The following is a 25,946-nucleotide window of genomic DNA, read 5'->3' as shown; positions in this document are numbered from 1 at the left end:
CTTGCTAAAAACTGTACATTGTAGAATCATTTTTACTCATCTAGTAAAATTCATTATTTTGAATCTTTACTAGCTTAAGTTCTCTTTTGGTAATTCTTTAGTGTATCAAAGCACGTCTCACCTTTCAAGTCTATGGGTTTGTAGTGAGGTCATCCTTTAGTTTTTTGGCTAGTTTGACACACTGAAATATGAGAAGGTCAGTGACTTGCCCAAGATCTTACTGTGAGTCAAAGATGGAGCATAAAGTAGAGCATAGGCCCTTGCACAGGGGTCCTAATAATAGATTATATATTAGTGAAATCAATATCTGAAAACTTTAAACATACAATGTGAAGGATTTGCCTGTTTCATGAAGTAGATTCTTCTACGTAGATGATCCCTGGGTTTTCATTAAAGTCAAATGGACTTTTTTTTTTAATTTTACTTATTAATTTGAGAGAGTAAAAGAGATCACAACATGGGGGAGAGTCAGAGGGAGGAGCACACTCCCCTCCCCGTTCGTTAAGTGGGGAGCCCCATGCAGGGCTCAATACTGGGACTCTGGGATCATGACCTGAGCTAAAGGCAGACCCTTAATCAACTGAGCCACCTAGGCACCCTAGACTCTTGTTTTTAATAATATTTTTTTTACATTTGATCTTAGCCAAAAGGCTGAGAAGTTATTTTATCATGGTTTTTAAAAAGATTTTATTAAAAAGAAAAATATTTTATTTTTAGGGGTGCCTAGGTGGTTCAGTCAGTTAAGTGGCCAGCTCTTGATTTCAGCTCAGGTCATGATCTCAGGGTCCTGGGATGGAGCCAGGGGTTGGGCTCTGAACTTAATGGAGGGTCTGCTTGAGATTCTCTCTCTCCCTCTGCCCCTACTCACCCCTGCCTGTTCTTTCTCTCTCTCTATCTAAAATAAATAAATAAATCTTAAAATAATTTTTTAAAAAAATATTTTACTTTTAAATAATCTCTACACCCAGCATGGGGCTCAAACTCACAACCCCAATATCAAAAGTTGCTCCACCTACTGAGCCAGCCAGGCATCTCCAAATATACTCTTTTAAATCAATAAACTTCCTAATTTATGGAGCGATCAATCAGGAAACTAGCCACATTATTGTGATATCATTTTCTACTGAGAACCCAAAGTCTATGGAATAGCTTAAGATATTGAGAGGAAATGGTTATTATCATCGTTATTATTTAAATAACATCACATGGAAGACCAAAAAAAAAAAAAATGCAGCCCCAAGCCAGGCATCTAAGGTTGCAGTGTCATTCTGTCATTAACCAAATCACCACTTCATCACTTTGTCAGACTCTAAGTCTGATAGAATACGAATGTAAAAATCATACATACTCAGAAATAAAACAGGAGTTTTGGACTTGACCTATAAATTCCTTCCAGCTATAAAACTCTGTGCCTCAGATTATAATATTTATGATTATAAATGTACATATCATGCACATACATATATACATACACACAAACATGCATATGTGGAAGATGAAGGGCGCAAATGAAGAAATGGAAATACATTAAAAGTGAAAACAACTTTGGGACCTGGGTGGTTCAGTCATTTAAACACCTGCCTTTGGCTCAGGTCATGATCCCAGCATCCTGGGATTGAGCCCCTCATTGGGCTTCCGGCTAGGTGGGGAATCTGCTTCTCACCCCTTCTCTCCTTCTGCCCCTCCTCCCCTGCCCGTGTTCTCTCTCTGTCTCAAATAAATAAATAAAATATTTTTTAAAAAATGAAAACAACCTTAGGGGGCCTGGGTGGCACAGTTGGTTAAGTGTCTGGCTCTTGATTTCGGTTCAGGTCATGATCTTAGGGTCATGAGATTGATCTCAGGGTCATGAGCCCGGGGTTGGGCTCCATGCTCAGTGTGGATCCTGCTTGGTATTCTCTCTTCTTCTCCCTCTGCCCCTCCTATTCATGCTCTCTCTCTCTCTAAGACGGGTAAAAAGAATTTTGCTGAGCATTGACTATGACTAGGCCCTGTGCTAAATGCATTATTTTGTTCTCCTGCCCTCTCCATGAGGCAGGTATTATTATCCTTATGTGGAAACAGGCATTGGAAGATTCAGTGATTTTCCTAATTTAAGTGGTAGAACCCAAAGATCTAGCTCCAAACACTTTGGACATTACACTATAACTATCTCCTGTGATTTAATAGAATTTATTTTTAATTTAATTTTCTGGGGGGAGAAAGAAGCACAAAGATTAATATGAAAACCTGTTTTTTAGAGGTGCCTGGCTGGCTCAGCCCATAGAACCTGGGACTCTTGACCTCAGGGTTGTGAGTTTGAGCCTCACATTGGGTAAGGAGATTACTTAAAAATAAAATCATAAAACAAATTAAAAAGTAAAATTAAAAAAAAAAAAAGCAAAATTTGTTTTTTAAAGAAATACTTCTTACCCAAGGATTTGAAAGTAAAATAAGGTCATAGGAATGTAGTAAGAGCTACATCTCCCACAGGAGGAGCAGGGTATTTATTAAAGAAAACTCAAAGCAAAACACTTACTTTGTAAGATGTGGTGTGTATATATATATACAATAATGCACTATTACTCAGCCATCAATAAGAATGAAATCTTGCCATTTGCAAAACATGGATGGAGTTAGAGTGTATTATGTTAAGTGAAATAAATCATATAATCTCACTCATTTGTGGAATTTGAGAAAGAAAACAGATAAACATATGGGGGGGAGACAGGAAAACAAGCCATAAGAAACTCTTAACTATAGGGATCCCTGGGTGGCGCAGCGGTTTGGCGCCTGCCTTTGGCCCAGGGCGCGATCCTGGAGACCCGGGATCGAATCCCACATCGGGCTCCCGGTGCATGGAGCCTGCTTCTCTCTCTGCCTCTCTCTCTCTCTGTAACTATCATAAATAAATTAAAAAAAAAAAAAGAAAAGAAACTCTTAACTATAGAGAACAAATTGAGGGTAGATGGAGGGTGGGGAGGTAGGGGATGGGCTAGATGGGGGACGGGCATTAAGGAAGGCATTTGTGATGAGCACTGGGTGTTGTATGTAAGCGATGAATCAATTATACTGCAGAAACCAATATTGCACTGTATGTTAACTACTTAAAATTTGAATTAAAAACAAAAAACAAAAAAACCATTTGCTCAGTGATGCTTTATAGCTGGAGGACATTCCTCATTTTGCAGATGAGGCTTTTAAAGAAGTGAGGTCTAGGGATCCCTGGGTGGCGCAGCGGTTTGGCGCCTGCCTTTGGCCCAGGGCGTGATCCTGGAGACCTAGGATCGAATCCCACGTCGGGCTCCCAGTGCATGGAGCCTGCTTCTCCCTCTGCCTATGTCTCTGCCTCTCTCTCTCTCTCTCTCTCTCTCTGTGACTATTATAAATAAATAAAAATAAATAAAGAGGTGAGGTCTTGGGCAGCTCCGGTGCATTTAGCCCAAGGGCGTGATCCTGGAGACCCAGAATTGAGTCCCAAGTCAGGCTCCCTGCATGGAGCCTGCTTCTCTCTCTGCCTGTATCTCTGCCTCTCTCTCTCTGTCTCTCATGAATAAATAAATAAAATCTTAGAAGAAAAAAAGAGGTAAGGTCTCTGTGCTTTCAGAGAAAGAGACTACTCTAAGAGCTCCCTAACCCTGGTCCTGCTCCATGCAGTATCTCCAGGATTTGGTCTTTAAAGTTTGTCTTTCACAAAACTGTCTTGCAGCAAAACCTGATTTTCAGACATCAATTAATACAAACAGGTGAGCCTGGTGGCTCAGTCAGTTGAGCACCTGCCTTCAGCTCAGGTCATGATCTTGGGGTCCTGGGATCAAGTACCCATTTGGGCTTCCTGCTCAGCAAGGAATGTTTCTCCCTCTGCTCCCCTCCCCCATCTGTATATGTGCTCTCTCTCTCAAATAAATACAATTTTTTTTTTAAGATTTTATTTATTTATTCATGATAGACATAGAGAGGTGGGACTCGATCCCGGGTCTCCAGGATCATGCCCTGGGCCAAAGGCAGGCGCGGAACTGCTGAGCCACCCAGGGATCCCCAAATAAATAAATATTTTAAAAAATTAATACAAATATAGCCCTCATTTTCGCCAGTATATATTCAGAAAATACATGCACATACTTAGATCTGCCTCAGAACAGAGCTCTATTTGAGTATTTCTTGTACCACACTCTTCTAGGCAGAAGGAATATGGTAGATGTTAAATAAATAGATCCTCTTGCCTTCATGAAGCTTACATTCTTTTGAGAAAATAACTGTGAGAGAAGAGAGCAAGCAAGCCAGAGCTGGTTTGATGACTTTTACAAAGTATCCAGTCTAAATCCACTCACTACATATACCTATAGTCAGTGCTGCCTTCATGGATGGATTATTCAGTTAGAGGATTTTCCACAAGAAATGGGTAATGCCAAACTGGAGCCCCCGACCTATCCCACAGGAAAGAAGTCTTGTCTTCTCCCTCACCACCGTCCCCAGCTCCCTCCTTCTCTACCCCTTAATATTTCGATGATTATCTGCTATTTGGGATTCTCCACCTCACTAATCATCTCCATGAGCTGGAACAGATTCTTGCTGTTTGTGTGTGGATTTATATTTCATTAAACGTTATACAGGATAATTATAAAAGCCTTACTATCTCTAACAACAAACATTATTACTCTAATAACAAATATTTCCATTATTTTTCCATTTTAAATTTTGCTGTGAAGGTTTTTTTTTTTTTTTGGTATAATCTTTTATGAATGGCTCTTATAAAGGTAAAGAATAAAGGGAGAATTCTAGCATTACATTGAAATTTTTAAATGTTACCATCAGAACACAATAAGCAAGTGTTAGACCAAGACCTTGTACCAGGAGAAAAACATGATCAATTTTAGTATATGTCTATTTAGTGTCCTATGATATTAAGTGAATCATAAACAGACTAAATGCCCTGCAGTATGTTCCAGCTTTCAATATTCATCAATATATTTAGTTAATGGTCTAAAGTACATTTCCAAACAGCACCATCCACCTTATATGTTTGCCCCATTCTTGTTTTTTTTTTTTTTTTTAATGCTTTCCTTTGTGGAGTAGAGGACATATCTTGCCCTCCATTCACAGGGCTTGTGCTTGTTTTCCTAGTAGCTGTGGTGATGGATTTGCACGATTCCCTCTCTGGCCTGTTCTACCCTTGTGACCAAGGTCATGAATATGCAGCACAGCAAGTTGGGGTCAGGGATACAGAACAGAGCAAAATAATTGGCCATTAATAAGTCTGGACCCATGACTTGGGCTTCATTAGCTCTGTGCTTTCACCCACTGAGCTCTTAAGTCACAGGCAGCCAATGGTTGTACAGACTTAGGAAACAAGTATGTGAATTCAGATTCTAAAATGCCCAATGGGATAAGATCACAGCTTTTTGTGCTTTAGTTGTTTACACTAAATCCAAGCCAGGAGTTTTTGTTTTTCTATTTTTTTTTTAATGTAGCTGACCTACTGAGAAGTGTATCCTCAAAGTCATTTTATTTTGGAAATTCTTAAGTCACCATTTTCCCCATTAATCCCAAAGTCAAGCAGACGAGTCACTTTAACCAACTTCCAAACACGCAGCAACTTCTCAGGTCTCATGTATGTGCTAGAGGAGGGTACAAACCAGAGAGCTGGTCTAAGATATCCCTACAATAGGCATTTAGTGGCTTATAGATGATCTGATAACTATGGAATTAAGAGATAAGTGGCCACAGTATAAGCTGGAATAGCATGTTTTGGGGTGACTCAGTTTGCCTGAAGAGCAGACCAGTGATTGGCACAGATTAGTACTTTCAATGAGGTCTTGATATAGAGAAAACTGACCACGATGATTAATCAGATAAATTGAGGCCGATTGTGGATTATAGCAAACAATGGGCCTCACCAATTCCCGCAGAGGGAAGCTCTAGTTTGGTAACTGTGTGGTTTGGTTTTGAATCATAACAGATAGCCTTGGTCCTGCATTTAGGAGCCATGTTCTCCAATATAGTAGCCACTAGCCACAAGTGGCTATTTATAGCAAAATTACTTAAGATTAAAAATTCAGTTCTTCAGTGTCATTAGCCACATTTCAGCTGCTCAATAGGCCCAAATGCTGGTGGTTGCCATATTACACAGCATAGGATATTTCCATCATCACAAAAGTTTTATTTGGACAGCACAATTCTAAAGATTTCTTTTTCTTTCTTTCTTTCTTTCTTTCTTTCTTTCTTTCTTTCTTTCTTTCTTTCTTTCTTTCTTCTTTCTTTCTTTCTTTCTTTCTTTCTTTCTTTCTTCTTTCTTTCTTTTTCTTTCTTTCTTTTTTAAGGAAAGACACATCCATGTTCGTCTGGATCAGGAATGTTGAGGACCCCCAAATTTTTAATACCTGAGCCAAGATTCTTTGTTCATCCCAACAAACTTGTCCCCTTCTGAGCCAAGCAGATTGGTTTCATTGTGTCACTTCACTCCAAAACCTTCAGTGGCTCCTGAGTGTCTACCAGGGAGAAAATGCTAAGTCCTCAGGCCTAGCATTCAAAGCCCTTCAACAGTTTGTTGATCTACTTTTTCAGAGTTACTTCTGTTATTCTATAAATATGAATTCTCTGCTTCACACATGGCAGTTTACTCTCTGTTCCCTGAATAAACATTGTGTCCTCCCAGCTCATTGTCCTTTCCATGCTATTTCCAGGGTCAGATGTCTGTCTGTATCATGGTAACCCTAGGGGTCCTTCATTCCCAATTTAAATCCCACATCTTTCCAACTTTACTGATTCTTATAGCTCCAAATGGACTTCTTTCCCGAATTCCACATCTCTTAGCCATTTTTACCTGATATATCTTTTCATGTATCTTAGCTCCTCATGTAGATAGTAGCAGAAGCTCCATGTTTTACTCTTTGAACTCAGCATAGTTCCTGAGTCAATAAATACCAATACATTATTTAATTGGTTAGTATTGAGTTCAGTTCACTCCCAGGACTAGGGAAGATATGAGACATAAATTTTCCAAAGTAGAGACAAGAGGAAAAGGAAATCTTTACTTTAATGCTGAACTACCACCTGAAATCAGTCTCCCTAGATTTGGTGGCAGGCCACATCTCCTCAGGAACAGGCTGGATTGTTTCTGCCTTGCTCCTTACCTGCACCCTGAGCAAGCATATCCTTTTTGCAATTTTCTCTCTGCTTTCACATAACTGGATCCATTCCCAGCTTCCTGTGATGGAGAAAATATGGCCAAAGGCAAGTTGTACTTGAATAGGAAAACTGAACTATCTACGCCCAAGTCCAGTGAAAATGCTTCTTGAGTTTTATTCATTCTAAGTAGAGACTCTGAGTCATTGGCTAATAAACCAACCCTCGGCATCACAATGGGATGAGTGGACCATTCGGTCACTGAAAAGATTTACCTTTAAGAGAGTTTGCAAGTTGTACAAATGAGTATTGGTACGCCCCCTGGCTTCTCACACCCTCCTCCGAAAAACAAGAGGATAGAAATAAATTTTGTCTCACTTCAGGGAAAGTTTATTCAAGGTTTTATTTCTATTAGCCTTGACAAAGCCAACAACTATTTCCCAGAAGAGGAGAGCGTTGTGTAATATTATTTGCTACGTTAAATGGCTGCTTCCTTGGCTACTCAGCCACAGAGACTCAGCTATCTCACCTGTGAAATGGCTGTAATCACAACATACCTCAAGGGCTCCTGTGAGGAAAAAAAAAAAAGAGAAAATGAGAGAGAAAAGAATGTCAGATTAGTTTGTAGACAATAAAATCCTAGACAAATATAAGGTGTGGGTGTCTATAATATCTAAAATACGTGTCAGCTAAATATGGCAAAGGTCAGGTCAGAAGTCAGTTCAGGACCAGTCAAGGGAATCTGAGGCAGTCATTCTAAGGCTCTGCAGTGGGAAGATCCAAAAGGTCTCCCATCGCCCCCAACAGGCTGCTGCCCGGGGCAACAAGCCCTCTCGCCTCACTCCCTCCACCACTCCAGTGGAATGCTGCTGAGTCATCACCGTCTTATAGAGCAGCCTAAGAGATTTGTGACTCAGAGAACTGATTTATCGTGTCGGGTTTCACCGCTCCAGCTCTTCCCTGCCACACAAATTTTCATAGTTGCACCTGTTTCACATTGTTTAAAACCTAGGAAATGACCCCCAAATTGAATAGCAGCAAAATATACAAGCCATATTTTAAATGGCCTATGGACAAGTGATTCACATACAGGCATTTCTGATTTTCAAATCCCAAAGAAAGGTGAGAACAGATTAAAGCTACTCGGCGCTTTGTACCTGCGGGAGCTTTGTATTTTGGGATACTTTGAGGTTTGAACACTGTTTCAGCCTGTATTTTGTATACAGAGGCTCACACCGAGCTATTCTTTCTAAATTTTTTTATTTTATTTTTTTGCTTGTGAACATTTGCTAGACAACCAGTTAGGTGAGGGGGTTAGGTGCTGCTAGAGCCAAAGAACAAGTTTTTCCTTTCTGTGCAAGAGCACCATGCTCTACACTAGTCCAGTCATACCTGTTTTAAATCAGCTGAAGAGAATCAAATTTTTAGAAACCAGCCTAAAAGTTGCATAATGAGTAATGAAGATAAAACCATGATTATTCTTTATTAGCACTTTGCAACACTCCCTAAAATATTTCAGAATGTTGTAAAAGAATTACAATTGTATAGCTACATTCCTTTTCATTTGTTGGTTACTCCTTTCAGAAAATAAGCTTCTCTGAACTCTTTTGGGAAGAAGAAAGGGAAACACTGCTAGCCTGAAGAAGACAACAGTAAAGAAACTGATAAAGCTTAACAACAGGAAAGTGTCAGCAATTTAAACGAAGGTCAAAGATTTTAAACCAGCTGTATAGATAAGACATAGCACAGAGAACAATTCAGGACAGCCAAACCCTAAATGGAGTAACAAAGTTCAAAGCAAAGTCATCTCAAGATTTTCCATAGTTGCTGGGAGGCCTTGTGGATGATAACATTCCTCTGCTCCCCTTATTACAATTAATCTTTGATTGAAATGTTTTCAAAGGTCAAAGGAAAGATCAGTATGCTAAGGATCCTAAAGCCCACTCTGTCCCTAACTATTCCCTTCTCAGAATTTAGTTTTCTAATCCGCAAAATGGAAAAGAGGGGACCAGATGGACTTTCTGTAGTTCCTCCTAGATTTAGAATTTTATGATTCTAAATATTTTGCTTGTGAATTTTGCGAGGGATTTGTGCAGAATTCCATTAGTAACTAGGAGACCCCCGGAGATGTGGATATAAATAGAGCTAAGGTCACAGGGGACTTGACTCAGGAGTTATATCTTTTTACAAACAGTAATAAATTAAGATCATTATAGAAGTCCTACTTTGTTGAATGATAGTTGATTAGAATACTTAGAACAGACTAGGCCATACCTACTCAGACTGACTGACTGTGATACTTATCCCCCCAAATTACAAAAAAAGATCAAACGCTGGGTAAAGGACATTATCTTTGGGGCAGCCTGGGTGGCTCAGTGGTTTAGCGCCTGCCTTTTGCCCAGGGTGCGATCCTGGAGACCCAGGATCGAGTCTCACATTGTGTTCCCTGCAAAAAAAACGATAATGTCCGTTTTTTTTTTAAAGATTTTATTTATTTATTCATGAGAGACACAGAGGGAGAGGCAGAGACACAGGCAGAGGGAGAAGCAGGCTCCATGCAGGAAGCCTGATGTGGAACTCAATCCCAAGACTCTGGGATCACAACCTGAACCAAAGGCAGATGCTCAACCACTGAACCACCCAGGTGCCCCCTGATTTTTTTTTCTCTTCTAAATCTTTGTGTTGTTCATAGAATGTAATAGAATACACACAAAGGAAAGCTTGGAGATAACCCTTGATATTTAAGAAGACATTATTAATTTCCCAATGATGATATTTCCTTAATTTAAAAATAAAAAGCAGAGACAATTGGAGGAAAAAAAATGTGTTAAAAAAAAAAAAAACTACCTTCTACATTGTAGACTATCACTAAGTATTAGTTGGTTGATTTTCTTGGAACTCAAAAGACACATTCACATCTGGATTCTTCTACCACTGTCCCAATTATTGTTCATTCATTCCTTTAATGAATCTTTATTGAGCTCCTGTAGTGTAAAGTGAAATTCACTAAGCACTGAGAGTATAAAGATGAATTGGATAGGCCCTATCCTTAAGGAGCTCACAACTAGGGAGCTAATTGCTGACCACCCGAAAGCAGCAGGTTTGGTATGTACTAGAATTGAAGTAATAGGCCCAGAGGAATATTTTGTAGCACACTGATTCACATTCACATAATCTTGGGACAGGCTTTACAGTAAACCTAACTTTTTAAGCAATGGGGACTCTCCCTCCAGAAGAAGTACAGCAAAGATTACATGTGAAAATAAATGTAAAAGTAACTTTAAAAGCCTAAAGCACTATACATAGTAGATAAGCCTAAATGTAATGACATGATAAGGGCTGGGCCTAACTTCTTCACAGCAGAATAAAAATAATAGAGCAGTTAAGGAAAGCTGGAAATCATCTAACCCAATCCTCTCATTCTACAGAATAGAAAACTTGAGGTCCCAAGAACAAAGGGACCTACGCAGGAATTCCCAATTTGTTAGCGAAACAGTCAAATCTCTTTTCTGGCATCATGATCTGATTTAACACAAAAAAGTCACGGTAGATATTTCCTATAACATATATATTGCAAAAGAAATATGATGTATTGTTTCTTTGGGCAGGTATCTTTATGATGAGTTGCTCCTTTGGAAGTTCAGAGATTTGCTCACTTGGCAAGCATCTTTGGGGATGACTACTAGCCGCCTACAGAAAGAAAACCACAGCTTTTCTCCTTTTTGAACAAGGCTTTGAATAAAGGTTTGAGAAGCAGCAATAAACAGCTACTGGCAACTACAGCCTTGGATCAAAGAACAACCTTTACATGGGTACAGCAGAAACACCACCACCAGTTGTGAAGCCTCAGGAAACACTATTAACAGCACAACCTTAGAAACAGGATGTGAACAGAGAGACTAGTTCAATCACAAAGATCATTAGATCATCAAAGCCCTATTGTGTCAAAATCACAGATCGAGGATGTGAAACGAAACAGCAGTTCTAAGAAATCCACGAGACCTCATTTTTCTCAGCTTGATTCCTAGAGTACAGAAAACAAACCAAGTAACATTTCTTCTCTGCTACTTTTTCTGGAGGACACTGAAAACTGTGTTCGGAGAAACGCATTCCTGCAGTTCCCCTACTTTCTTCCCAGTTGCGCAGTCAAGTTCCCCAAACGCTTGAACCATCTCACACCTAGAGCATCAGCTCCAGAAAGTGAGGGTATTTACTGGAGGAAAAAAAAAAAAGAAAAAAAAAAGAAAACCCACAAAAAACCCAAAACAACAACAAAAAACCCAGGCTTGGGAGACAGACAACCTAGACAGTGCTCTGTGCTCTGCTATTAAATTGCTATTGTGGGGAACGCCTGGGTGGCTCAGTGGTTGAGCATCTGCCTTCAGCTCAGGGCGTGATCCCGGGGTCCTGGAATCGAGTCCCACATCAGGCTCTCTGCAGGGGGACTGCTTACCCTTCTGCCCGTGTCTCTGCCTCTCTCAGGAATAAATAAATGCAAATCATAAATAAATAAATAGCTATTAGGGTGACTATAAGTCTGTTGATTAACCTTCCTGGGTCTGATTTTTTTCAATGCACGAGGGCTTCGAGGTGCTTAAATAAATAAACAAATAAATAGCTATTAGGGTGACTATAGGCCTATTGATTGACCTTCCTGAATCTCAGATTTTTTTCAATGCACGAGGGCTTCGAGGTGCTTAAACAAATAAATAAATAATTGCTATTAGGGTGACTATAGGCCTGTTGATTGACCTTCCTGGGTCTCAGATTTTTTTCAATGCATGAGGGCTTCGAGGTGCTTAAATACATACATACATACATACATACATAAATAAATAAATAAATAAATAGCTATTAGGGTCACTATAGGTCTGTTGACTGACCTTCCCGGGTCTCAGATTTTTTTCAATGCACCTGGGCTTCAAGGTGCTTAAACAAACAAACAGCTATTAGGGTGCCCACAGGCCTGTCGACTGGCCTTCCTGGGTCGGACTGTTTTGAATGCACGAGGGCTGTTGCACTGAATGCCGACCTCAGTCCTGGAGGGCCTTTCCCCCAAGAAGTCCCAGGGGCTTTCGGTGGGGGGAGGGGCGGCCAGCAGCTTCCCCCGGCCCCCAGGTCCCCCAGCCGGTCCCCGCGGGCCCCCTTCGCCTCCCGGCCGGCGGGAACAGGGCACGGGCCCTTCTGAAACAGAAGCGCGCAGGAGCGTGCGGGTCGGGCGGCCGGGGACGGGGTCGGAGGGCCGGGGCGTCGGCGCGTCCACAGGCGGGGTCTGCTCCGAGGCCGTCGGAGGCGGGTCCCGCGATGAGGGCGGCAGCGCTGTTTCCGCGGAGCGTGCCGGGTACACGAGCCCGGGCCCGGGAACTCGGGCCTTGTTTCCCAGGGGGCGGGGAGGAGGGGGCCAGCCCCGCGGGCCGAGCCTCTCGGAGCCGGGAGAAGGAGCGGGCCTCGCGCCGGAGCCTTTCAAGAGCGCGCGCGCGGCCGGGCGGGCGGGGCGACCGCACTATATCTCCCGGCGGAGGAGCACACGGCGGGGCCGGCCGCACACGCCCCACCGCGCGCTCCGTGAGCTGCCGGGTGCTTAGCTGGCGCTGCGGAGCCTTCGTTCCTCGTTCCGTGTGACACGGGCGCTCTGATAGGCCAGCGCGACCCTGCAGTGGTTAGCCGGAAAGCGTCGAGCCGCCTGATTGGCTGCGCCGCCCCTGCAATGCGTCAAGCCGCGGCGGGCGTGGAGGGCTCCGCGTGAAGGGTCGTGGCTGGCGGGGCGGGAGCGGCTCCGCCTGTGGCCGCCATCTTTACTAGTGGCAGCGCGCGCGGCCCCGGACGCAGGGGCTCTGGCGGGCGCCCTTTTGGCCGGTGGAGCAAAGGCTCTGTGACACAAGTTTCCTTTGGGGTTTCTTTCTTTCTCTCCTTTTTTACTTTGCAGAGGGCGGTTTTGCGTTGGCTCCGGCCCTGCAGAGGTGGCGGGGGTGGAGTCGGACGGGGCTCCCCGCTCGGGGCTCGGAGCGCGGTGGTCACCCGGGGGGGGGGGGGGAGGGGCGGGGCGGGGGTCCCGCGACAGTGGTCGCCGCCGCCTCCGTAACCGCTGGCCTGGCCTTCCCCCGGGTGCGCGGCTCCTCTCGTGTTCTAGATGCAAAAACGAGATTGGCTCCCCGGGCGTCTTGCTCGAGCTGGAAAGCCGTTCTGGAAAGCTCTCCCGAATACGTCATGGTTCTTGCTCCTGCTGCTGTTGCGCGCTCCCGCCCGCACGGATGCGTTTGTTGTGTGTGTGTGTTAACCATAAATCCAACAGCCGCCTTGGAAACAAGTTTATCGGCTGCAGAGACCGTTTTTCTTTTCTTTTTTCTTTTTTCTTTTTTCTTTCTTTCTTTTTCTTTTTTTTTTTCTTGCCTGCAGGGGCAAAACTGAGCTTGCCCGACAGACATGCTCCGAGACGTTGGTTGAAAATTATTTTGATCCTATCCGTCGATTTGCCTTTTTTAGGCAACTGTGATGTGCATGCGTGTGTGTGTGTGTGTGTGTGTGCGCATCCGGTTTTCATCCGTCTCTGATATCCACCCCCGCAAAAACGGGGGCAAAAAAAAAAAAAAAAGCAGCAGCAGCAGCCGCCTTCCTATCTTTGCAGCAAAAGTGGTCGTTGTTCAGGACGCATCCCCCCACCCCCCACCCCACCTCCAGCTCCCTTGCATGGATGTGGGGGAAAAGCGAGAATATGTTCTCTGGATAAGTTAGGGATGGGGAAACAGAAAAAGAAAGCCATGGTTGTCTGGGTGTCGCGGGAGGCGGCGTCTTCGTTGGTTTTATTTGAGCTGCGCAGGTGCACGTTGGGTGGAGGGCGGCTCTCCCCGAAGGTGAGCCCGTGGGGCTGCCTTGGTGCCGGGGTTGCCATGGCGACGGGGAGAGGCGGCTGGTGGGGTTGCGAGGCCTCTCCCACGTCTGGATCCGCTCCCCTGGTTCCCCGGGTCCTGCCTTTCACACTCTTCTTCCCATCCCCGTCCGAGATTCCTGGGTTGGTCCCTTACAGGCACACGGGGGCGTGTCAGGTGTTGGTGTGCACTAATAATACAGGTGCATTGGCTGCCTCGTGCACGTTTTCTGATCAGATGCCGCATATTCTATGCAGGATGGTCTTCGGTACCGTTGTTGGCCGTTACAGTTTGATTTGCAAGTTGTTGCCCCTCTTGACTCCTCCTCGCCAATCTGGAGCAGTTGATGATTGCCTTTTATGCCTTTTTCCATAGGTGAACCACCACTTTACCGTAGGGTGCCTGCCTTCTGCCTGCAACTAACACTACCCTGGACTGTGTGTATCAGGAGAATGCCCCAGCACTGAGTTCACGGACCTTGCAAGAGAAAGAAAATTGCAGCTTTGCATAGCCTCCAATATAGCAACCACTCCCCGTGTGTGTGCCTCTGTGCGACACTCAGTAATTCAATGTTCTTTGGCAGCCGCAGTGCCAGGAGCAGCCACTCTGCTTGCTGTTGTGAAGGGTGGCAGAGGACGAAATCCTCCAGAACTGTGGTTTCTTCTGTAGCATGAAGAGAATCCGGTCTATCTCCCAGAGTCCTTGTGAGTTTTGCCAGAGACAGGGATGTGCCAGCACTGTGTACCTTGTAGAACCATGGGCAGAATGGTATTCAGTTACCAAAACGTATATTGAAGGCCCGTAACTGTCTGACCTTAGGAGAGAAAGATTTTCCTTCAAGATTTTTCTACTTGGTAGGAAGAACAGATGGAGAAACTCAGATCCAAAATTTTAAATGGCATAATTTTTTTTCCCTTAATTGAAGGCATAGTATTAATATAGCCTTATTAGCATACGCTGCCAGATTTGAGGGCCCTTGGGGTGACTGGCTCATCCGTTTGCCTAGGACTTTCCTTGGGGTTAGCATCAAAGGCCCATGTCCTGGAGAGCCCCTCTTGTCCCAGGCAAACATTTGGTCACCCCTGGACTGTTCAGTGTTGCAAGATGGGAGGATGAACGGAATGGGAAATGAAGGTTCCTACCATAGAGAGGCGATTAGGTTTCCCTGCAGCTGAAGGCCACTGGTCACAAGAAATGAGATAAGCATGGGCTGACACCTGAAACTCATCCAAAGTCACATTGATACTTTGATCCACCCTCATTCTTCCCTCTCTCAGTCCCCACACATGTTTTTGTTGTTACTGTTTATTTATTTATTTATTTATTTATTTTTAATTTTTTTTTTATTTATTTATGATAGTCACAGAGAGAGAAAGAGAGAGAGGCAGAGGGAGAAGCAGGCTCCATGCACCGGGAGCCCGACGTGGGATTCAATCCCGGGTCTCCAGGATCGCGCCCTGGGCCAAAGGCAGGCGCCCAACCGCTGCGCCACCCAGGGATCCCTATTTATTTATTTTTAAGATTTTATTTATTTATTCATGAGAGACACAGAAGGAGACAGAGGCAGAGACAGACAGAGGGAGAAGCAGGCTACATGCAGGGAGCCTGAGGTGGGACTCGATCCCCGGACTCCAGGATCACGCTCCAGGCTGAAGGCGGTGCTAAACCTCTAAACCACTAAGCCACCGGGGCTGCCTCACTGTTTTTATTTAATTCAAATATTTATCTCTGGTAAAGCCTTTATTGAGCTTTGAGTGACTTAAGAGTGCTTAACTTCTTTTTTTATGCCATGGATCCCTTTGCCAGTCCAGTGAAGCCTATTTGCTGCCATGGTTTGCTGCCCATATTCATAATTGAAGGCATGCTACGTTTCACTTTGAGGTTAGTGCAAGTAAAGATGTTCTACCTTTCCGTCCAAGTTCCTGTTCCCTGTGAATTGCCTCCATGAGGTCCAGGTTGAGAGCCCCTGCTCCTGCATTGCCCCATTGCAGTTCTCTTTCCACTCTTTCCCCTTTTATATTCTTTCACCTTGACATTCCCACAGCCACCACCATAGTTCAAGGCACTGTTGCTGTTTCCCTCCCTTTTTGCAGAGGTTTTTGTTGGTCTCCTACCCTTCGTTCCATCTTCTGCCCAGCTGATGGAGTCGTTTTCTTAAAGTACACATCTGATTATGTGATTTCCCTCCTCAAACTGGCTTTGGCTTCCTAGGGCCTCGAGGATTAAATCCATAAACTTAGGAGTTCTTCAGGGCTCTTTATAACCTGGTCTTTTCAGTCCTTCTAGCTGTATACTACCCTTTGCATCTCCTAGGTTTGAGCCATATGAATGGTTATTCAATATTTGTGCTTCCCCCCTCCCTCCTTTATTCACATGGTTCTCTTGGGCTAGAATTCTGATTTCTATTACCTCTACCTCACAAAGTTTTTGAAGGCTTACTTCAAATGCAGCCAGTGAAAATAACCTCTTTCTCCCCAGAGCTCCCTTAGCACTTTGTTTCATCCTCTTCTGTTACTATACATTATACTTTTACTATTTGATTATTCATTCCATAAATATTTATCAAGTACCTGTTGTGAATGTGGCAACATTCACTAGAGGCATAAAGGGATATGAAATGAAACCGATTTGTATCTTGGTTTTATCTTTATTTTTATTTTCATTTGCAGAACAGATTTATTTAAATGTTAATTTTGGTTGCATTTTAGGGGACCTGGTGGAGTGGTCCTAAAACCACCCCAAATGACCAATTTCACTGCTGCTTTTTCCTTTTATTTCTCCCTCTCATGCTTCTATTTTTTTTTTAATTTTTATTTATTTATGATAGTCACAGAGAGAGAGAGAGAGAGAGAGGCAGAGACATAGGCAGAGGGAGAAGCAGGCTCCATGCACCGGGAGCCTGATGTGGGATTCGATCCCGGGTCTCCAGGATCGTGCCCTGGGCCAAAGGCAGGCGCCAAACCGCTGCGCCACCCAGGGATCCCGTCCCTCTCATGCTTCTAAAACTGATCTTCATGGAGTACCTTGGCATCCTCCTAGGCCGTCCTCCAGTAGTCTACTCTGTGTGGCATTAACTATTTCTTTCTGAAACTTGCCTGTATAAACTCGTCTTTCTTAGACAATTGTATTTCTTCTTTTTAAAATTCCAATGTAGTTAACATACGGCGTTATCTTAGCTTCAGGTGTATAGTACTGTATACTATACACCTGAAGTATATGTGATTCAACAATTCCACATAGTACTCAATGCTTCTCAGGATACGTGTATTCCTTTCATCTATTTCACTGCTCCTCCTGCCCCCCCTCCCATTTGGTAACCATCTGTTTGTTCTCCATAGTTGAGTGTCAGTTTTTGTGGTTTCTTTTTTTATTTTCCTCCTTTGTCATTTGTTTTCTTAAATTCCACATATGAGTGAAATCATACAGTATTTGTCTTTCTCTGACTGGCTTATTTCACATAGCATTAAACTCTCTAGATCCACCTATGTCATTGCAAATGGCAAGATTTTACTCCTTTTTTATGGCTGAGTAATATTCTGTTGAATATATATACCACATCTTCATTCATCAGTCATTGGATACTTGGGGGATGCTTACATAATTTGGCTATTGTAAACAATGCTGTAATAAATAAGGGGTGCATTTGTCCTTTTGAATTAGTGCTTTTATATTCTTTGGGCAAATACCCAGTAGTGCGATCACTGGATCATAGGGGTAGTTCTATTTTTAATTTTTTTGAGGAACCTCCATAGCATTCCTCCATACTGGCTGCAACAATTTGAACTCCCACCAGCAGTGTATGGGTATCCCTTTTTTCTCTTCATGTTCACCAACTCTTGTTTCTTATGTTTTTGATTTTAGCTATTCTGATAGATGTGAGGTGATACCTCATTGTGGTTTTGATTTGCATTTCCCTTATGATGCGTGTCTGCTGGCCATCTGTTTGTCTTCTTTGGAGAAATGTCTCTTCATGTCTTCTGCCTATTTTTTAAGTTGGATTATTTGTTTTTTTGGTGTTGAGTTGTATAAATTCTTTATATATTTTGTATACTAACCCTGTATCAGATATGTCATTTGCAAATGCCTTCTCTTATTCAGTAGGTTTTTGTGTGTGTGTGTGTGGATTGTTTCTTTTGTTGTGCAGAAGCTTTATTTTTTGATGTAGTCTCAACAGTTTATTTGTTCATTGGTTTTTAAAGGACTTACACTTCAGGCTGGGAGATAAACTTTTTTTTTTTTTTTTTTTTTAATTTATGATAGTCACACACAGAGAGAGAGAGGCAGAGGGAGAAGCAGGCTCCGTGCACCGGGAGCCCGACGTGGGATTCGATCCTGGGTCTCCAGGATCGCACCCTGGGCCAAAAGCAGGCGCTAAACCGCTGCGCCACCCAGGAATCCCCAGGCTGGGAGAGAATATAAACCTAAGAAATGCTTTTTCAAGGTAGAAGAAAACAACCAAGTATTTCAGAAGTACAAAGGGAAAACTCATTTTACTAGAGGGATCAGAAAAGATTTTGTGGAGGAAGATGGCTTCCAAACTAGCTTGGAGAATCATGACCTATATGGATGTACATAGGGAAGGCATTCCATGCAGAGAGAATGCCAGGAACAAAGGAAGGAGGCTGAAAAGAGCAGCATGTGTTGGGGAAGAGGAAATTTAATCTATTATTAAGGGGCCTCATGAGAGAGCAGCCTGGTGTCAGGTTGGTTTAGGGTAGACAGAGAATGGCAATACGCTCCAGGCAAGAAGATAAGACTACCCTGTATGCATAGAATCCATTGAAGAGTTTTGACAAGAGACTGACAAAATCAACGGTGATTCAAGAATAATTATGTAGCGCCAGAGTGGGAGGTGAATTTTATAGAGAGTGTAGACAGGGAGACTGATGAAGGCAGTAACAATGAGATTAGTGGCAAATATTTATTGAGCACTTACAAAATGCTATGCAGGGATGCCTGGGTGGCTCAGCGGTTGAGTGCTTCCCTTCAGCCCAGGGCGTGATCCTGGAGTCCTGTGATTGAGTCCCCCATCAGGCTTCCTGTGTGGAGCCTGCTTCTCTGGGTGGTCTCTGCTTCCCTCTCTCTCTCTCTCTCATAAATAAATAAAATCTTTTTTAAAAAATGCTATGCAATATCTTTATTTGCAGTATCTTGTGTATTACAAAATTATTCACTCCTTTTCACAAATAAGGAAATCTAAGCTTGGAAAGAATAAATAACTTGTCCAGGTTCACCCATGGTGACAGAGCTGGAAGTTGAACCATTACTGTCTGCAGTAGTTACTGGTCCACTAGTTAGCTATAATCTGAAAATACTAGCAGTGGAATTAGAGGAGATCCAAGAAATTATGATGCTCTTTTTTAAGTAGTAGTGTTTTTGTACTTTGTATTTGAGGTGAAAAATGAAAATGCAACAAATATCACCATGGTTGGGCTAAATTCCTGGACTACCTTCTTAAATAATGATCTCTTTGTGTAGTAAAGAAATAAGACCCCAGTAAGCAAAATACAATTGCTACAGTTTTGCCTCAATTTATAAAAACTCAATACCAAAATGGAGAAAGAGTTTAGAGGCTAGTTGTCCTTGGCTTTCTACTTAGACTCCTCAGAACTTCGCAGAAGAAAGGAGTAACAGCACTGTCTTGAAGGTATACCGAGTTAGGCTACCAAATAGGCCTATTGGGGAGTCTCTTGAATGTGAACTAGAACTTTTCAAAGTATTTGCCTTGGGTGAAAGATTTCTTGGGCTAGCATCTGTTTAAAGATGTTTAATGGTTTCAGGGCACTGGAGGAATGGTTTTCCTATGCTCTTGGTCAAGTCTGCGACCTTCACTTTGTCTCCCTAAGAAAAAATCAGTAAGGAGAAAGCTAGTGCTGTGCCCTTCAGGAACCACTAGATTAATTGATTACCCTTGGTACTGTCTTCTCATTCACTGAAGATTATAAAAAGAGGAACAGGGAAGGGGGAAGTTTCATTTGTCCTGATCTCTTTATTCCCCCTCTCCCTACCATTTAAACTTTCCATCTTTTTCTGATTGTAGATGGAAAAATTAAACCTTGTATGTGTCAAAAATCCTTCAAACCTGGGAAAGGCTCACCTTCAGAAGTTCTAGTATACATTTTATAATACCTTGACTACGTTTTCCCCTTTGCTCTAATAGTCTTACTGCATTTTATGTTTTATTCTAATTAGATATATCATGGGTTCCTTAAAAATAAATTACCCTTTTTTTTAAAAAGACCTCCCACTACCTGTTCCATTGTCCTCCATATAGTAGTCACTCAGTCTTTTCTTTTTCTTAAAGATTTTATTTATTCATGAGACAGATAGAATCAGAGACAGGCAGAGGGAGAAACAGGCTCCCTGTAGGGACCCCGATGTGGGACTTGAGCCTGGGAATCCAGGATCATGATCTGAGCCAAAGGCATATGCTCAGCCACTGAGCCACCCAGGTGTCTCATCACTCAGTCTTGATTTGTCATTTTTCTCATTTTTTTAAAGATTTTTCTTTTCTACCCAACACTTGATGATTGCATTAAAAAGTTCAGTGATACTCTGGAAAAAGGTTATTCATTTACGATTCATTCAACCATGTTTATTGATTTCATTCTAGATGTCAGTACCTTTGAATGTGAGTGCCGATTACTGTTTCCTGGAGTCAGGGTTCATAATCTTATTTGGGTCACCAACACCTTTTATTTTTTTATTTATTTTTTAAATTTATTTTTTACCAACACCTTTTAGAATCTAATAAAGGCCATAGAAACCTCTCAGAAAAAAAAAAAAACTCTCAGAAAAGCATATGTATATAAAATAAGTCTGAAACGTCTGCCATAGAGTGTAGACTTTCTGACTCAAGACCAAAACAACATTTTTAAAAATCCCAAAATCCTCTTCAGTGTGATGTGTTTAGGGTTTACCACTGTATGATCAATCACCTAAGATCTTTATAGGTAACTATATATGTAAGCATTCATATGCAATTGCTCAATGATCTAGCACCAATGGAGCTATTCCAATACTTGAACTGTTTGTTTTAATCCTAACACTGCCTAAAGCAAAAATGGCCATCTTTCTACTCCTAGAATTTGGAAGATGAAACATCATAGCACCATTATTCTTCAAGAGTTCTAATTTGTCTCCGATAAAAACATTTTTCAAATTATAAAATGCCATATTGGTAGACCTAGTCTTTAAAGCCTTGAAGTTCTAGTCTGTTGTTTTAAATTTTGTGCCAACTGAAATGTATATGATTCAACTAAGAAATAAGGTACAAAAATTAGATTTTTTGTAGAACATTTTCCCATAAGATTCAGTAAAACTTATGTTTTCAATCAATATTCACTTATTGTCTTGCAAAAAATACTTATTTTAGCTGAAGGGAATGAGTAGTGACAGCATGAGTTATTATTCTCAGGACAGTTTCCCAATAATTAATTGTATTAATTACAATACATGCTACTCTTCCTCATTAATGTTGGTATTTGCTGGATTTTATTATAGAAAGACTCATAAAGAGGAAACCTATCATAATCTATAAATTTGTGTAAAACTTGTATGTTTAAAAGGTGCAGAGAGAGAACAAAAGCTGCCATTCGAGAATTTCTTCTCTGTGAATAATTAATGATGGAACAATTGGACACTGAACAAAATTTACAAACATCTACAACTCTTTACCTCCACCTGGAAACTTGTTGCAGTAATTGTTATTTCAGTAAGACAAGGCTGTGGAGATTTCCAAAAAGGATGAGATTCTAAATGGCTTTTAGGAATCCAGTATGACAGTGTCCTTGTCACAGAATGAAGTCTGATTGATTGACTGACTGAAGTTTATTTAATCTCTACACCAAATGTGGGGCTTGAACTCATGACTCTGAGATCAAGTCATATGCTCTTCCAACAGAGCCAGCCAAGCGCCCCAGTGAAGTCTATTTTAAGTGGCAAAATGATCTGAATACAGCATAAAGAATTTTTTACCCAGGCCCTGTCTGGCTGAGTCAGTAGAGCCATGTGACTCTTGATCTTGGGTTGTAAGTTTGAGCTCCAAGTTGGGGATAGAGATTACTTACAAATAAAATTTTTTAAGGGGCACCTCGGTGGCTCAGGTGGTTAAGTATTTGCCTGTGGCTCACGTTGTAATACCAGGGTTCTGGGATCAAACCCCACATTGGGCTCCCTGGTCAGTGGGGAGTCTGCTTCTCCTCTCTCTGGGTCCCTCTCTGCTTACCCACCCCCCCATTGCTTGCTCTCTTTCTCTCAAATAAATAAAATCTTTTTTTTTTAAATAAAATCTTTTTTTTTTAAATTAAAAATAGGGGACACCTGGATGGCTCAGTGGTTGAACATCTGCCTCTGGCTCAGGTCATGATCCGGGGTCCTAGGATTGAGTCCCACATCGGGCTCCCTGCAGGGAGCCTGCTTCTCCCTCTGCTTGTGTCTCTGCCTCTATCTTGGTGTCTCTCATGAATAAATACATAAATAAAATCTTTAGAAAAATGAAAATAACGTCTTTAAGGGGCGCCTGAGTGACTCAGTTGAGTGTTTGGCTTTTGATTTTAGCTCAGGTCATAATCTTGGGGTCCTGGGATTGAGCCCTGCCTAGGCTCTGAGCTCAGTGGGGAGACTGTTTCTCTCCCTCTCTCTCCCCCTCTTCCCCTGCCCCTTCCCTCTCTAGTGTGTGTGCTCTCTCTCTCTCTAAAATGAATAAATCTTTTATTAAAAAAAAAAAAATCATAACGTGTGGGGCGCCTGGGTGGCTCAGTCAGTTGAGTGTCTGCCTTTGGCTCGGGTCATGATCCCAGGTCAAGCCTAGAGTTGGGCTCCTTGCTCAGCGGGGAGTCTGCTTCTCCTTCTCCCTTTGCCCCTCCCCCTGCTTGTGCTCTCTTGCTCTCTCAAATAAATCTTAAAATTGTAATATGTTAAAGATTCCTTAAAAAAAAAGGATTATACATTTAGGAAGCAATTGAAAAATAAATATGTTTAATAACAGTCATATGGGGGGATCCCGGGGTGGCTCAGCGGTTTGGTGCCTGCCTTCCGCCCAGGGTGTCATCCTGGAGTCCCGGGATCGAGTCCCACATTGGGCCTCCTGCAAGGAGCCTGCTTCTCCCTCTGCCTGTGTCTCTGCCTCTCTCTCTATGTGTCTCTCATGAATAAATAAATAAAATCTTTTTTTTTTTTAAATAAATAAAATCTTTAAAAAAAATAACAATCATGTGGAAGATCATTTATTACAGTCCCTTTGGGTATCATCAGAAAATAGTAAGCAAAGTTACTTCTATGTGGGAAATCCTGGGGATGTCAGCACAGTCTACTATACACACAGGGAAGGCAACAGATACTAGAGTTCATTTTTTAGTGTCTTGTTTTGCCTTGGCTTCCCTCATGTAAAATTATTTTTGCAATGTCATTTAAAAAAATTTTTGCTTTAAATAGCTTTTCTGTTTGTCTTAGGTGTTTTTAATTTCACAGTCTCAACACTCTCATCATCTGGGGTATATTTTTACATAGATGCGGAGTGCAGCTCTTCCTGTGAGTTGTTGGTGAAGAGATTTTAAGTTATAACACTGGTTATAGTTAAAGATTTACCAAAGCAGAACATAAAGAAACCACTAATAGAATGGCATTATAGCAACATCTATCTTCTCAAATAAGAATCCTTACACCAATGTTTACTAGGAGCGTGCTTTCGTATAATACACAGTATATCATGTCTAGTAGCATAAACTCAAATTCCAACGAAATATTCTGAGTGAAGAGGGTTCCTTCCCAGCACAGTTTTACCCTTCCCATTAATCTTTGTACATCTGGTTTCCATTGCAGTTCTATATGCAGCCATTCAAACAAACTGTCTTCCTGGTTTCTGTCTTTTAATTTTTTTTTTTTTGGCCTAATTTCAGAGTTACAGAAAAGTTACAACAGTGGTACAAAGGATTCTCATGCACCCTTCCCCTGTATTTCCCAACTGTTAACATTTACCACATTGGCAAATTTGCACATGTTCTCTTGTGCTCACTCTCTCTTGTGGCAGACGTCATGCTCCTTTGTCCCTAGACAGTTAGGTGCATAACTCAGAAATAAGATCATTCTCTCACATAACTATAGTACAATGATCAAAATTGGGTAAAGGACATATACCATTGTTTATTATTATCTAATCCATAGTCAAATTTTGTTGTCCCAACACTGTTCTTTACTGCAAAAGAAAAATCCCAGATCATGCATTGCATTCAGGTGTCATGTCTCTAGTCTCATTTAATGTGGAATCCTTCTTGAGTTTGTCTTTGTTCTTCACCACATTGACTAGTTTACTGATGTCTAACCAATCAATATGCTGAGTGTTTTTAAGGAAGTAAGTATATCCTAAGTAACTGAATTAATCACTGTCAAGACAGACAGGAAAAGGTTTAGGTGCTAATTATCTTATGTGACATTCATTAAAAAATCATGCCCAAAGAAATGGTAAAGCAAAGGATAAGAAAAAGCAATTTAGAATTCTAGAGTTTTCCACCCCGATATGACACAATCCTCTATTAACGAGAAAATAGGAAACAGACTAAGACAGTTTGGATAATTGATCGGAAGCCCTCCAGCTCTTGTGTTTGCTGGATCCCCGTACTTCTGTCTATAGCATATATGCTTAATGGAAAAAAATCCGTATAAAGCCTTGGAAGCAGTATATTGGCTTATTTTTTATTAATTCCATGTACTGTGTTTGGTTTGCCCATAGAATTCTGCTTACCAGTGATCTGTGTTATTCTGTACAACAGCTGTATAATAATTGATATTTGATTTATATCATAATGTTTATAATGTAATGCTTGTCATAGAATCTACATTTATCTTAGGACCATGTACACAGGGTTTAGATGGGGCAGTGTGACAATCTGTCTAGGCCACAAGTGTAACATGACCATATGTACTTCACAGCAGACAAGATGGGCTCGGTGGAAAGGAACCCTTTAACCAGGGACTGTTCTGAGCTTTCTACCAAAGTATCCCAACAGGATAGGGGACCAAGGGTGTCTACTGCTGCGGCCCTGAGAGTGTACAGCCTGAATGAGTCTACCCAAAGCTACACACCTCTTCGAAACTTTATGTATTTCATGTTTAAAATTCAGACACATTTTATTGTTTCTTTTAATTAAAAAGATGTTATGCACCCCTCCCCCAGTCATCTAGGAGGACTTATTCTTCCTGCAGCTTCAAATACCATGGGACATCACCACACCCCAGTTTGAGAAACATGTGGACAAATTTGTGAGGAGAGTTGCAGAATTCCAGGCTCGGGGTAACTCATGAGTGACGCTCTGACAGGTGAAATTCTGTGAAGAAGTGCAGAAGTGGGACTTGATGCAGAGTCATCGTGGACTTTGGTGCCACCGTAAGGAGTTGGAGACGTACAGTGGCCAAGAGCAGTGGTGCTGGGTAGAAGGAAGGAAACCAGGATTCTAGTTTGCACTCTGCTACTGCCTTTGCTGTATGACCTTGGGCAAAGCGCTTGAAATCGGGACTTGAGTTTCCTTATCCAGAGAAAGGCAGTACCAGAATAAGCGATTTTAAGTTTCCTTTTGGCTATAATATTTTGTGATGCATTATGGGCTAATAACATGCATTAGCATGTATGGTTTGCCTGTTTTGTAGTTTACAAATTTAATCGGATAGGTACTCTTAATATTATTTCTAGCCACCTGCTGCTGATAATACACAATATCTATTTCTAGGCAGTGAGTATATTTATACTTTCAAGAATATAACTGGGAAAAAAAAAAAGAATATAACTGGGGGCGGGAGGGGGGGAGGAGAAGAAAAGGAAAATATCACAGTGAAATCTAGGCCTGCCATCTTATGGATTGTAAATGGTACTACCGAAATACAGGGTAGTGTGTCTGTTAGTGTCAGCAGATGATTCTTGCACATGTCAAGAGAAGACCTGCTTATGTGTATGTAGCTCATTTCCAAAGGAGTTCATGCAGT

The 25,946-nt window shown here is 41.9% G+C and overlaps 1 long non-coding RNA gene across 1 annotated transcript; it reads right to left on the bottom strand.

Moving 5' to 3' along the window:
- Positions 1–7,471: 7,471 nt before the first annotated feature.
- LOC140640386 (uncharacterized) lies at positions 7,472–12,537 on the bottom strand. The gene is made up of 2 exons (XR_012037098.1): positions 11,988–12,537; positions 7,472–7,672 (listed from the first exon to the last, which is right to left on the bottom strand). It is a non-coding gene; the product is annotated as an uncharacterized lncRNA (long non-coding RNA).
- Between the last annotated feature and the right edge of the window lie 13,409 nt (positions 12,538–25,946).

Source organism: Canis lupus, chromosome 9 (genome assembly GCF_048164855.1).
Source record: "Canis lupus baileyi chromosome 9, mCanLup2.hap1, whole genome shotgun sequence".
Classification (NCBI taxonomy): domain Eukaryota; kingdom Metazoa; phylum Chordata; class Mammalia; order Carnivora; family Canidae; genus Canis; species Canis lupus.
This window is presented reverse-complemented; position numbering and strand designations above follow the sequence as displayed.